Consider the following 15,109-nt stretch of genomic DNA (forward strand, 5'->3'; position numbering starts at 1 on the left):
TGGTTTTAAACAGAATTTTGTTTTTTTTTAAACCACAAGTTTGACTACATCTGATTTTTAGACCAACATAGTTCAACTGATATATCAAGCCACAAAGCTTTAGGAAAATCCGGGCTGGGTGTGGTGGCTCATGCCTGCCATGGCAGCACTTTGGGAGGCTGACACAGATTAACTGAGCCCAGGAGTTCGAGACCAGCCTAGGCAACATGGCGAAACTCTGTCTCTACAAAAAAATTAGCTGGGCATGGTGGTATGTAGTCCCAGCCATCTTGTTGTCTGAGGTGGGAGAATCACCTGACCCTGGGAGGTGGAGGCTGCGGTGAGCTGAGATCTCACCACTGCACTGTAGCCTGTACTTCAGCCTGGGCGACGGAGTAAGACCCTGTCTCTAAATAAAAATAAAAAACAACAAATAAAATCAGAAAAGTGTGCAAGTACTGTATGGTATATATCACCAACTAGACTCAAGCATTACCCTCATTGCAGTGGCTGTCCTCACTGTCCCTCTCAGGAAGGTCCCTCCTGAGCACGGATGGGGTTTGTGTAAGTCCCATGATTCTCGCTTCTTTTGCTCACACCCTCCTTCCCTCTGTCTTCTCTCATTTGGCTCTGCAATTATAGCAGCTACAGAGAGCTGCCTGTTCTCTGTTCTTTTTCAGAACAAGCTGCAGTGAGGGCCTGATAGTCAAAATTACTTGGAAGAAAATTACAGCTCTTCTCCCCTAGAAAGTCTGCGAGTCTCACCAGGATAATCTCACAGGGAGGCTGCTACCAATTCTCTCTGCAAGTACTGTGAAACTCAGGTACAAGCCTAGTAGGGTGGGAGTAGGGTGGGGAAGCGAGGAAGGGGCAGGGGGAGGAGGGTGAGACAGAGAGGAGAGAGACAGAGACAGACAGACTGAGAGAGAGAGAGACACAGAGAGAGAGACACAGAGAGAGAGAGAGAGAGAGAGAGAGAGAGATTGAGAAAGGTTTGGGACACCTTTCTCAAACAGATGAGGGTGCATAAGTGTGCTGGGGACCAGCCTCCACTGGGAAAGAGAAATTCCATTCTTCAACCTTCCTCTGCCTGAAGGGGCTTCATCCCCACACCAGGTGGCACCAGCGCCATTGCTTGCAGAAGTGGCTCTGCCACTTTTAATTTCTAAAACATGTATTGTGCACCTATTATGTGCTCAGCTGGGCCCTCCTGTTGGCCCACCTTTCAGCTGTGTGTTGGCAGATGGAATCCTCATAATGACAACCATTAAGGGAGTAGAGGAGCCCCGGCGAGACTGATGCACTGTGAATATGAAAATGTCATTTATTCTTAAAAAAATAAAATAACAAAGTCAGTGCCATCTTGGAAGGGGAATGTGCCAGTGGAAAACTCTAGCTCAGTTTTGTAAATGGTCCTGTGCAGATACTGCTCAGGTCAGTTTTTAAATGTGGTTACCTACCTTGCCCACCACACTTCCAGGTGCTAATATTAAGTAAGAGTGTTGGTCAAAAAAAGGTTATGAAGTTTCACACTCCACAGGGTATACAGTCGGCCCTTGGTATCAGGGTATCTGGTGTCTGCAGGTTTCACATCCACAGATTCAGCCACCACAGATTAAAAATGTATAAAATAAGAATCCAACAGTAAAAAATAAAGCTAATTAAAAACAATACAGTATAACAAGTACTTATATAGCATTTACATTGTATTAGGTATTGTAAATAATCTAGAGAGGATTTAAGGCATATGGGAGGATGTGTGTAGTTTATATACAATGATATGTCGGTTTATATAAGGGACTTGAGCATCCATGGATTTTGGTATCTGCAGGGTCCTGGAACCTGGGGAGATCGAGGGACAACTGTACATCAGCCTGCTGAGAAATGTTTTGCAAGACTCATGATTGAGGATCTTCGTACTAAGCCTTTCTTGAGGGAGTGTCTCAGACTCAACCAGCCTCAATTTTCCCATGAATTCTTCTTCATTGCCTTCCTAGATTGCTACTCCACATCTCAGCTGACCCCATACCAACAAACTCCAATAGCATCTCCAATTGCGTGCTGTGTTAAATTTTAACTTTATAACCAAACATCATCGCTACTTCCATCTGACCAAGCCCGTTTCCTTATGATGCACACACATTTGTTTAGCTCACAATTTGTTCTATATGCTTGCTTATTCATTCAGCAAGTATTTATGGAGCCCCTACTGTGCACCAGCTGCTGTCTCAGGTGCTGGGGAGACAGGAAGATCAAAATAGAACCCCTGCCTTCATGTGCCTTATTGTTTAAGGGTCAATAGAATAAACACGAAAGTGAATATATATCATGTGAGGTGGTAAAAAGGGCTGGGCAGAAAATAAAGGCTGGAAAAGAATGGAAAGCACTGGAGGGGTGGTGTGATTTTAGGCTGGAGCGTCAGGAAAAGTAGAGAAGAAATGACTGTTACAGACTAAGTGGGTTGAATGCTTCAAGCAGTGGGAACAACAAGTGAAAGCACCCCATGGTAGAAGCTTATGTGGCACGTGAGGGACTGCATGAAGGCCAGTGTGGCTGCAAGGGGGTTTGGAAGATGTAGGGACAAGGTCAGAGAGGTAGCCAATGCCAGCATCATTGCTGTTAGGACTGGGTGGGACCCCAAAAGAAGTATTAAATAGTACCGTCTAGTTTTTGTTCTTGAGGAGGTCACATGTTAATATACTGATTGTATGAGGTGCAAGAGAGTCAAAAAGGGGATAATGTATTGAGGTACAAGCCTAGGATATGGGTTGCTCCTGTTGCCCCTAGTCTACCATGCTCGTACAGATTCTGCTAGTTCTTATTCCCTTTGAAGAATTTCTCTGGCACTCAGCAGAGGATGATACCGTATTGCATGACAAAATGCCTTCATTTTTTTTTTTTCCAAATATAGTTTACTTTACAAACAGGTGGTGTTCTTAGTGATGGGGATGTTGCTCAGACATTGATGTAACTTCAGGAAACACTGCAGCAGGGAACATTCTTCTCCCCTGACAGGTTTTATAGCTAACAGCACCATCAGTCCTTTTTAGCACAGTCTCTGAAAACTTAAAAGGAGTAATTGAAGAATTCGCCATAATGGGAGGGCCTAAAACTTTCCTGCTGAATTTATTCTTGTTCCCCTTTAGAGTTAATCCCGACTGACTATTAATTAGACTGAATATTTACCGGATAAATGCAGAACGGACAACAGTGATAGATATTTGCAGTGATCTTCGCAAGGATGTTCGCCTAGCAGGGAGAATCTTAATTTCAAAGGATTCTACATAATGTAGTAAGATTGTACTTTCAATTGTTCAGAGCAGATGTGGTATCACCTCAAACTACTAAAGGGAAAAATTCAGCTTGTTATCTTCTTAGACTTTTAACTTGCTTTGAGTTAAATTCACCAATAATTTTACAATTCTTTTATTCTCATTCTGTTAGGAAAACAAGTTTTAAAATATTTATAAATTCCTGCAAGAGAAAAATAGATGCATCTCACCTGTCCCCTTTTCTCAGTCTATTATGTAAAAAGAAATGGAGAGTAAAACAGAAAACTATCTCAATTGTATGATTACCATATATCTAGACAGCTTCTAAAAATTCAGTAGAATGATGACTCTCACCTGCCCTTTCTTCTGATGCAACATGGTTCAGATAGACTTCTGCTTCCAGTCAAGATAGAGTAACAAACACTAGATTTACTCTCTCAAGGAAAAAAATTAATAAAATACCCAAATTATGTAAAACAATGGTTGTCAAGACATCGGACATCAGGCAATGAAGGACAGTGATCCTTGAGAGATGGAAAGCTAAGGGGGTGAGCTCTACGCTTAACCCCAGCTAACTACTTTGAAGGCATTTATAGATGGTAGTGCAGAGAGAGGAAACCCCAGCGGAGCCCTGTGGATTGCCTGAATTGGGGAGGAGGAGCTGAGAATCAAGGGAGGAAAAAGCGGCTCGAGTTTGCAGGGCAAAGTAGCTGATAGGAGACAGAGGGAGAATTCCGGAGAGTTGCCAAGGATCCCCTTGAGTATCCCACTGAGGACTGGTCAATACATGCATATGAGAAAGCTACCTGAGGCTGGGGAAATAACTACAGAAAGGCCTAGAGGCAATCATACTCAGAGCTCTCACGGTGCTTGTTCTTACCAATCAGACCAGAACATTCAAAAGGCATAGATTAGAGTACTAAGACAGGTTTGGCCTTGCTAGTGGGGAAAAATTAGCCCTACACTAAACATTGCTATGGTCCCACCTAACACACGGCAAAAGCAAGGACTGAACTACTGGAACTACCTCTCACAACAATGTTCAGGAATATTTATAGGAACACAAAACTATGTGGCACCCATAAGGTAAAACTGATAATGTCGCACATCTAATACAAAACTTAGCAGGCATGCAAAGCAGCAGGAAAATGTGACTCACAATTAAGAGAAAAATAAACTGATCAAAATCGACCCAGAACTGATGTTCAAATTAGCAGATGAGGGCATTAAAACTTATTATTACTGTATTCCATATGTTCATTGTTACTGTATTCCATATGTTCAAAGAGCTAGAGAAAATAATGAATAAGTAGAAACGTGAAAGATATTAAAAAGACCAAAACTTTGAACTTTTGGAGATACAAACAGATTTAAATAAATACACTGAGTAGAATTAATGATCAGTTAGACTTTGCATAAGAAAAGATTAATGAACTTGAAGGCATAGTAAGAGAAACTATCCAAAATCAAACATACAGAGAAAAAAGACTAATAAAAAAATGAACACAGTGTAAGTGAACTGAAGAAAAACGTCACACAACTGAATATACATGTAATTGGAGTCCCCAAAGGAGAGAAGAGAAGGCGGGGGCAGGAGGTGGGAACAGAAAAAATTTTGAAAAAATAATGGCCATCAAATTCCAAATTTGGTGTAAACGATAAACCCATAAACCGAAGATACTCAAGGAACACGTGGCATAAGAAACATTAAAAAAGGAAAAACTATATCAAGGAACATCTTTATCAAATTTCTCAAAACCAGTGATAAAAAGAAAAATCTTAAAAGCAGACAAAGAAAACAAGCTATGTGCCAAGGTACTTTAAAGTACTAAGCATTGTAAAATATTGAAAGAAAAATATGGCAGCCCATACTTTTATACCCTGTGAAGATATCTCTTGAAAACAAAGGCTAAATGAATACGTTTTTAGGCATACAAAAGCTGAAATAACTCATCACCAGCAGACCCATATATAAGAAACATTAAGTCTTTCAAGTGGAAGGATAATGATACCAAATGGAACCATTGATTTACAAAAAGGAATGAAAAGCACTGGAAATGGTAACTACATGTGTAAATATGAGTTTTTCTTATTGCTTAAATTTAAAGATAATTCATTGTTTAAAGAATAATAACAACAATACAGTGTGGAGTTCATGACATACGCAAATGTACAATATGGGATCACAATGATAGCACAGAGGCCAGGAGGGGAGAAATGGAAACGTACTGAAAGTATAATGAAAAAACCAACAACATGATCTCTGGATAAGCTCCTATTTGGAAACTAAAAATATTCTCCTATAAATAACCCACAAGTCAAAGAAGCCATCAAATACTGGGCTAAGAGTCTTGACATCTGGGCTCTTTTCCTAGTACTTTGGGAAATTAAACACCAGTGAATATCATGTTAATATTTTTCAAGGTATTGGAGTGTATTTGTTTTCTATACCTGCATAACAAATTTCCACAAATTCAGTGGCTTAAAACAACACATATTTATTTTCTCACGGTTTCATGGTCAGGAGTCCAGGCATGACTTAGTTGGGTCTTCTGTTCAGGACTCATGAGCTGCAATCAAGGTGTTGGCTGAGGTCTCACCTGGGACTTGAGATCCTATTCCAAGCTCATGTGATTATGAGCAGCATTCATTTCCTTGCAGCTGTGGAACTCACAGCAACTTGCTTCTTCAAGGCCAGCAAGAGAGAGCCTCTGCTTCTCCTGTCTCCAACCTCTACAGTTTCCTTTAAAGGGCTCAGGCCAGGCGCAGTGGCTCACACCTGTAATCTTAGCACTTTGGGAGGCTGAGGCAGGCAGATTGCCTGAGCTCAGGAGTTTGAGACCAGCCTGGGCAACATGGTGAATTTGTCTCTATTAAAATACAAAAAATTAGCTGGGCATGGTGGTGCGTGCCTGTAGTCCCAGTGAGAAGTGACAACGTTCTAACAGCCCTCGCTCTCAGCGCCTTCTCGGTCTCGGAGTCCACTCTAACGGCGCTTGAGGAGCCCTTCCACCCGCCACTGCACCGTGCGAACCCCTCTCTGGGCTGGCCGCTGCCGGAGCCGGCTCCCTTTGCTTGCAGACAGGTGTGGAAGGAAAGGCGCGGGCGGGAACCGGGGCCGCGCGGCGCGCTCGCGAGCCGGCGCGAGTTCCGGGTGGGGGCGGGCTCGGTGGGACCCGCACTGGGAGCGGCCTGTTGGCGTCGCCGGCCCGGGGCAGTGAAGGGCTTAGCACCCGGGCCAGCAGCTGCCGAGGGTGCGCTGAGTTCTCCAGGACTGCCAACCCCCTAGCGCCGCGCTCGAATTCTCGCGGGCCTACAGCTGCCTCCCGTGGGCTCCCGCGTGGCCCGAGCATCCCCGAAGGGCACTGCCCCCTTCTCTGGCGCCCAGTCCCATCGACCGCCCAAAGGCTGAAAAATGCGGGCGCGCTGCGCAGAACTGGCAGGCAGCTCCATTGGTGGCCCTAGCGCGTGGTCCACTAAGAGCAGGCAGTTAGCCTCAGTGTGGTAGGGACTTGGAGAACTTTTATATCTAGCTAGAGGATTGAAAATGCATCAATCAGCACTCTCTGTCTAGCCCCCGGTTTGTGGATGCACCAATCAGCACTCTGTATCTAGCTAATCTACTGGGGATTTGGAGAACTTTTATGTCTAGCTAGAGGATTGAAAATGCACCAATCAGCACTGTGTGTCTAGCTCAGGGATTGTAAATGCACCAATCAGCATGCTGTCAAAACGGACCAATCAGCTCTCTGGAAAACGGACCAATCAGCTCTCTGGTAAATGGACCAATCAGCAGGATGTGGGTGGGGTCAGATAAGGGAATAAAAGCAGGCTGCCAGCGTCAGCTGTGGCAAGTTCTAGGATACCATTTTGTGGTGTCAGGGTGTTGCTGTTTTTCTTTTTGCTGTAGCTCAGTGGTGAAGGTGTTGGGTTATTGTTGTAACACTGGTTGTGAAGGTTTGCGGTTCTTTCCTTGAGGCCAGTGTAAACCACGAACCCACCAGGGAAAATACGAGCAACTCGAGACGTGCTGCATTTATGAGCTGTTTAACACTCATTGTAAAGGTCTGTAGTTTTTTTTTTTTTTTTTTTGAGATAGAGTCTCCGTCAGTCACCCGGGTTGGAGTGCAGTGCGGCAATGTCAGCGTACTGCAAGCTCCACCTCCGGGGTTCACGCCATTACTCCTGCCTCAGCTTCTCGAGTAGTTGGGACTACGGGGACCCACCACCACGCCTGGCTGGTTTTTGTATTTTAAGTAGAGGCGGGGTTTCAGTGTTAGCCAGGACGCTTTTTCAGTTAGCAAGTACACATACACGAGAAGCAAGAAACTCTGGACACAGTGTTTGAAGAACTGTTAACACTCACCGGTAGTAGTCCCAGCTTCATTCTTCTAAGTCAGTGAGACCGAGAACCTGCCGATTCCGGACACACCAGCTATGTGGGAGGCTGAGGCACGAGTATTGCTTGCACCCTTCAACCTGGGAGGTGGAGGTTATACTGAGCTGAGATTATATTGCTGCACTCTAGCTTGGGCAACAGAGCTAGACTCTCAAAATAAAAATTAAGGGCTCAGCTAATTTGATCAGGTCCATCCAGGATCATCTCTCCTTTCATGAACTAAAAAGCTGATGTGGAACCCTAATTATATCTGCAGAATGTTTTCCTTTTGCCATGCAGTGTAACTTGCTGATGACTGATATTTCATAGTAATCACAGACAGGGTCTACACCTATCCAAGTGAAAGGGCTTATCCAGGGTCTTATTCCAGGGGCTTGGAGTTTGAGGGGCCGTTTGGGAATTCTGCCTGCCACAGAGAGAAAAGAAGGGCAGGGGAAGGATACCGTTTGTCAGTTGTTGCTCACAATCGCGTTGAAGTGACTACTGTTCTCTGATGCAAACAATGAGCTTTGACTGGCTTATTTTCTTCCTTGAGATCAATCGTAAAGTGTTGAGTAACTATAAGAATGATTATGGTGGTGATGACAGCTACTGCTTATTGAATGCTTAATATGTGCCTGGCATAAGTTCTTTACAACAAACAGAGGAGGTAGGTGGTATTACACCCATTTTACGGATATAAAGGGAGGATCCTGAGGCTTAGAAATCGTTGAGTAACTTGCCTTACTCAGTAACGAAGGGATCAAGAATCACAGCCAGTTACTGTAGGATTCTTAAATCAGTGCTAGAGAGAAAAAAATTGAAATGCAGAAAGCAAGGAAGCCTGAGTTCCATAGCAAGTTATGCTTTGTGAACAACCATTTAACTGAATTGCTTCCATTATGGATAAAAGCAACTACCTCTGGCTTTTTGGAAATGCCTCTCTCTGTTGGAAAGAACATATAGCAAAAACTGCTATACATATTTTTTCAACTCGTCCAAAGTGTGTTCTATCAATTAGACACAAATTTCCCATATCCACCTTTCTCCTGTTTCATCTTAAAGGCTAGAACCAGACTGTACAATTGTGAGTGGTTGAATTGTGTCTTGTGGATAAGTTTGATTTCGAGTGAGTGTGCATTTGGAAACATGAAACCAAAGTGCACAGGTGACACTTCCTAAGAGTGCACGGTAATTATAGGTAACTTCTGGCTGATGACTGGCAGTGCTTCTGTGATTTTATACATTTGAAACGTTTTTGCTGCCTGAAAGTCTAAGGCCATGGAATTGCTGCCTATCGGGTTGAACTACAGGTGTTGTTCTTGGAGACCACATGGTTTCATGATTCCAGATGTTGTCCGACTGAATGATGCCTAAGAAGAGACAGAAAAGTCTAGGGGAAGGGGAGTAAAGGAGTGGAGTGGGTCACCCTAAAGACAAAGGTGTGGGTGGGGATGACATAGAGAATTTCAAAAAATGTTCTCATGCCCTTTTTGTCTCTAGTTTTTGTTTTCTTCTTCTTCTTCTTGAAACAGAACCTCACTCTGTCACCCAGGTTGGAGTACAGTGACACGATCTTGGCTCACTACAACCTTCCCCTCCCGGTTCAAGCGATTCCCTTGCCTCAGCCTCCTGAGTAACCGGGATTACAGGTGTGTGCCCCGGCTAATTGTTGCATTTTGAGTAGAGATGGGGTTTCACTATGTTGGCAAGGTTGGTCTTGAACCCCTGACCTCAAGTGATCCGCCCCGCCTTGGCCTCTCAAAGTGATGGGATTACAGGTGTGAGCCACCGCGCCCGGATTGTCTCTAGGTTTGTTTGGAGAGAAGCAAGTACCACAGTCCTCTGGGAACATCCTGGCTGTTATTTGAAGAGCAATAGCTCCCAGTCAGTCAGGGCTAAGTAATTAGCATAGCCACCAGGGGGCAATAATACCACAGCGATGCTGAAATAGTAATAAGCTTGACTTTATTGTGTCCAAATCACCTACAAGAATAATCTTAGGTGAATAGATTTTGTGCTACTAATAGACTACTATACAATTAAGTACTAATACACTAATTACATTTCCGATTTAAAGTAACAGTAATAGTCAGTGTACACAGCCTGTACAGTTAGGCAGGCTTCTGTGGGGAAAATTTATCCCCTTCTGCTGTCTTCTCCCTTAGAAAGAAATCCTAGCCCCAAAAGGGAGTGTAGTGGGAATTATGGGACAGGGGGTGTTAACAGGAGCAGGGAAAGGGGAAGCTTCCGGATAAGGAAGATGAAGTCCAGGCAGGGGGCGGTGGCTCACTCCTGCAATCCCAGCACTTTGGGAGGCTGACGTGGGCGGATCACCTGAGGTCAGGAGTTCAAGACTAGCCTGGTCAACAGGGTGAAACTCCGTCTCTACAAAAATACAAAAATTAGCAGGGCATGGTGGTGTGTGCCTGTAATCCCAGCTACTTGGGAGGCTGAGGCAGGAGAATTGCTTGAACCCAGGAGGCAGAGGCTGCAGTGAACCAAGATCTCACCACTGCACTTCAGCCTGGGTGACAGAGCAAGACTCTGTCTCAAAAGAAAAAAAAAAAAAAAAAGATGAAGTCATGAGGAGTGAATTCCCCAGCATCATCTTCCTGGAAACAGGAATGCAGCCCCAAGACTCTGAGTCTCAGCTGCTAGGAACTCTGCGAGATTATGAGTCTTCTCAGTGAGAAGAGGGGCGTTGCCTTCTCTATGTGCCTTTGGCGTTTAACAGGGCTTATTGGGTTCCTAATGTGGGTAGGCACTGTGCTAGGCCCGGGGTGTATGGGAGAAATAATAATAATGCAGACATGGTTCTTGCCCCCAGGAAGTCAGGATGTAGTGGGGATACAGAAAATAACTATCAGACAAACATCTACTCACAAATCATATTAGGTGATATAAAGGAAAGTCAAGTAACTATGAGATCATATAACAAAGGGGAGGACACTTAACCTGAAGCTTGAGGGAAGAGAGACACAAACAAACCAAAAAAATGGGGAAAGAGTATTGTAGGTTGACCTTGAGGTATACTGGATTATATATAAAGAGGCTGGTGTCATTTGATGCAAGGTATCCTCTAGGCCACATAAAGGATTTGTGATTTTTATCCTAACTGCAATAATAAGTTTTGAAGGGTTTTATATAGATGATTGACATGGATCCAATTATATTTTTGTGAGATCATTCTGGCTTTCATCTGGGAAAAAAATTGAAGGGAACAAGAGTTAAAGCAGGGAGAATTGGCCGGGCGCGGTGGCTCATGCCTGTAATCCCAGCACTTTGGGAGGCCGAGGCGGGTGGATCACAAGGTCAGGAGATCGAGACCATCCTGGCTAACACGGTGAAACCCCGTCTCTACAAAAAATACAAAAATTAGCCTGGCGTATTGGCTGGCGCCTGTAGTCCCAGCTACTCGGAAGGCTGAGGCAGGAGAATGGGGTGAACCCGGGAGGCAGAGCTTGCAGTGAGCTGAGATTGCGCCACTGCACTCCAGCCTGGGTGACAGAGGAAGACTCCGTCTTAAAAAAAAAAAAAGCTGGGAGAATTATTAGGAGTCATTGGGTGATAATGAATGCTTGGTAGCGAGCATAGGAGAGAGAGGTGTACAGATTTCAGATACCTTTTAGTGAGACTCAGTAAGACTTGCTGTTGTGTTGGATGTTGAGGGAGATGTCAAGGAAGACCTCACCAGATATTTGGTACATGTCAGGGTGGATGTGGGTGACATTTATGGAATTGGGAAAGGCAGATCAAGGGTTCAGTTTTGGGCATAATAATTTTGGATGCCAAGAGACATCCATAAGGGGTTATAAGGCTGGAGCTCAGGAGGAAGGTATAGGCTAGAGATTCAATGTTAAGGATCATCAGCATAAAGCCCTCAGACGAGATTGCCTGGAAAAATAGCATAGAAATAGAAGAAGAGAGGGCCAGCTACTCGGGAGGCTGAGGCAGGAGAACTGCTTAAACCTGGGAAGTCATGAAGGGAATGGAGACATGCAAAGGTGAAGGAGCTGCCCGATGTGTAAAAGAAAAACTAGGAGAATGTAGCTTCATGGAAACCAAGAACAGAAGATCTTTCACAAAGGAGGAGGCGTCGTCTGTGTTAAAAGCTGCTAAGTGATTATCTAGGATAAGGCCTGGAAAGGAGAATTGGGTAAAGCAACGTGGAAGCCATTGGTTACCTTCCCAAGAGCACTTTCAGTTATGTGGTGGAAGTGGGAGCCAGATGAGAGGGTTTGAAGAGGATATAGGCACAGTACTCAAAAACAAATCACAGGTGGATTCAGGACTTATTTACAAATAAATGGAAGAATGTTTTCATGATTTTAGAGTAAGAAAAAACTTCTGAATACATAAGAAAAGGACAAATTATAAAGCTAAGACTCATACATTTGCCTAGCTTTATATTAATAATTTTAGTTTCTATTCAGTAATACAATAGGGTGACTATATAGTTAACAATAATTTGACTGGGTGCAATGTCTCATGCCTGTAATCCCAGCACTTTGGGAGGCCGAGGTGGGTGGATCCCTTGAGGTCAGGAGTTCAAGACCAGCCTGGCCAACATGGGGAAACATCATCTCTACAAAAAGCGCAAGAATTAGTTGGGCATGGTGGCATGCGCCTGTAGTCCCAGCTACTTGAGAAGCTGAGGCAGGAGGATCACTTGAGCCCAGGAGATGGAGGTTGCAGTGAGCCAAGATGATGCTACTGCATTCCAACCGGGGTGACAGTGAGACCCTGTCTCAAAATAATAATAATAATAACTTCTGTGTATTTTAAAATAACTAAAAGAGTAAAATTGGAATGCTCCTAACACAAAGAAGTGAAAAATGTTTGAGGAGATAGATACCACAATTACTCTGATTTGATCCTTACATGTTGTATGCCTGAATCAAAATATCACGTGTACCCCATAATTATATACAACTATTATGTACCCATAGTAATTAAACATTTAAAAATACAATTTTAAAGAAAGAGTTTCTGTTTTATTAAGAAAGTGAAACACACAAGTTGATAATGTGTATATTGGTGATCCTGCTATTTCACATCTCAGGATGGAAAGAAAATCTTGCCTATATTTCTTGGAGACATGTATAAGAATGTTCATAGTAAATTGCTTATAATAGCAAAAACGTAGAAAGAGTTCAAGTGACCAATCTCAAGAGAATTGATATGTCAATTGTGGTATAATTATTGAACCAAATGGTACACAACAACACAACATGTAATTAAAGTAAATGAACCACATGGCTGCCTCTTACACATACAACATTGAACAAAAAATTCGATGTGCAGAAGATTACATAAGGTCAGTTCCATAAGGTGTGTTCAGTTCCATAAGGTCTAAGAATATTATTTTAAAATATGACCATAAGTATCCAAAGAAAAAGCTAAAAAACCGGAAAGTATTTGCCCTTGGTCAGCAGACTTGGACTTAGAGAGTAAGAAAGGGGACTATATTTTCAATAAATAGTTTGTAGTAATATTTGAATTTTTAAAAATATATGCATGGATTTTTAAAATACAAATTGTATATATAGTATGAATTTAAATATATATATGAATATAAATATATATATATATATTTTTTTTTTTTTTTGAGGCAGGGTCTCACTGTTGCCCAGACTGGAGTGCAGTGGTACTATCACAGCTCACTGCAGACTCAAACTCCTGGGCTCAAGTGATCCTGCGTCAGACTCTCTTGTAGCTGGGATTATAGGTGTGTACCACCACACTTGGCTAATTGTTAATGTTTTTGTAGAGATGGAGTCTTGCTATGTTGCCCAGGCTAGCCTTGAACTCAGCCTCAAGTGATCCTCCTCTTCAGCCTTCCAAAGTGCTGGGATTACAGGTGTGAACCATTGTGCTTGGCCAGAAATAATTTTAAAAGTGAAGGGAGGTGAGGAAATGGAGGCTACATGAGGGACAGCTCTGAACAACGTTTAAAATTTTTAGATGACTGATGAATTTTAAACATTTTTACTTAAAAACCAATAATACATATAAAAGGGATTAGACCACGAAGGTCAAATAGATTTTTACAGTAAATCAGAATATTTTCAATGGGCGATATTCTGATGACAAGAGGTGGTTCCAGGATCTCCCCCAAATTCCTGGGCAAGCGACCTGTTTGCTCCTTTTTGCAGAGAGGGATACGCATGTGACACAGTTTGGGAACTAATGACTTAGGCTATGGTGGGTGTGAGACTCACAAAGAAACCAAGCAGAGAATAGGAACCACATTTTTGGATTCCAAAGCATGTGATTTTTCTACCTTCCCACATAACATCTAACTCTTAAAGATTGCTCATTTCTGTGTTAAAATGTTCTATTAAAACTGTACTGTAAATGGTGTATATGATAATCAGGTATTTATTTTATCTAACAGACAGTGGTGAATATGGCTCCAGAATTCTGACTATAAATAGAATTTTATTAAAGCCCGTGGCAATCTCTGCTCGCCATTTGGCTGGTGGACTACTTCACTATTTTAGTCCTTTCTTTTGGTAAAATGCAGAGCTGCACAAATTGGACTGAAAATTGTACTAATTCTGGATTCTGTTTAGGGAAATACATTTGCATCTATATTATCCTTTCTGTTTGACAGATGAGTAAAAGGAGTCACAGAGGTGTTGCTTGCTCGAGATCCTAAAACTCACAAGCAGAAGCTGCTAGTTTCCTATTCTGTCAGAGTAAATGGTGCTACTATTTTTGGTTCAGTGTTCTTTTCCATTTCTGGTTATCGTGATCAGAGAGAGAGAAATTCTACTTTGTTTCTAAGATACTCTCTGATCTCTTTCAGGCAACTCACAAGCCACATATTGTCACAGGAACTCCCACATAGTAGGTTCCTTTGGTGGTGGTGGCAGGTGGGGGGATTACATGATAAGGTCACATGTAACAAAATAAATATAAAATATTACTCCAGACTCTGTGTGAGAAAATACAATGAAATCTGTGGACTTAACCCTTCTTTAATAACTTGTCAAAATCTGTTATCTCCTCAATGCTCTGCCCTTTGAAAAGAACCAGAGGGGAATGAATCTCACGGTAATGAGTAACATTCATTGAAAACGCATTTAAAGGGTGTTTAAAGGGATAAAGATTATCTGAAGCATTTAGAAAAAACTAAAAATTCCATATGCTAAAAAGGGTAATATGAAAATAGAGTCTCATAACAAAGTAGTAATCAGATTAGGGAGAAATTTGCCACTGACAGGAAATAAGAGACTTGGAGCTGGCGCTATTGCCATCCTAGGAAGGGGTTGGGTTTCATGGGTACAAAGGAGGTGCACGAAACCCCTGCAGTGACTCAGAAGACAAAAAGCAATTTGGAAGACAGTTATAGATAGATCCAGAGTTTTATATTGTGTTTTTCAACTGAAGGGGAGTATTTTATAATGCAGGGAATATGTGTAGAATGTTACCAATCTACTCTTCTCCCCATCATCTACCACTGATCTGTTAC

The 15,109-nt window shown here is 42.6% G+C and overlaps 1 protein-coding gene and 1 long non-coding RNA gene across 2 annotated transcripts in view; one reads left to right on the top strand and one right to left on the bottom strand.

Annotated features, from left to right (window-relative positions):
- STMND1 (stathmin domain containing 1) overlaps positions 1-15,109 on the bottom strand; it is a 104,871-nt gene that overhangs the window by 34,419 nt on the left and 55,343 nt on the right. The gene's annotated exons all lie outside the window — the stretch shown is intronic.
- The window catches only part of LOC144340754 (uncharacterized), a 131,310-nt gene continuing 123,299 nt past the window's right edge, over positions 7,099-15,109 (top strand). The window contains exon 1 of the long non-coding RNA XR_013417068.1: positions 7,099-7,316. This is a non-coding gene — a long non-coding RNA (uncharacterized LOC144340754). The remainder of the gene's footprint in view (positions 7,317-15,109) is intronic.

Source organism: Macaca mulatta, chromosome 4, assembly GCF_049350105.2.
Source record: "Macaca mulatta isolate MMU2019108-1 chromosome 4, T2T-MMU8v2.0, whole genome shotgun sequence".
NCBI lineage: Eukaryota > Metazoa > Chordata > Mammalia > Primates > Cercopithecidae > Macaca > Macaca mulatta.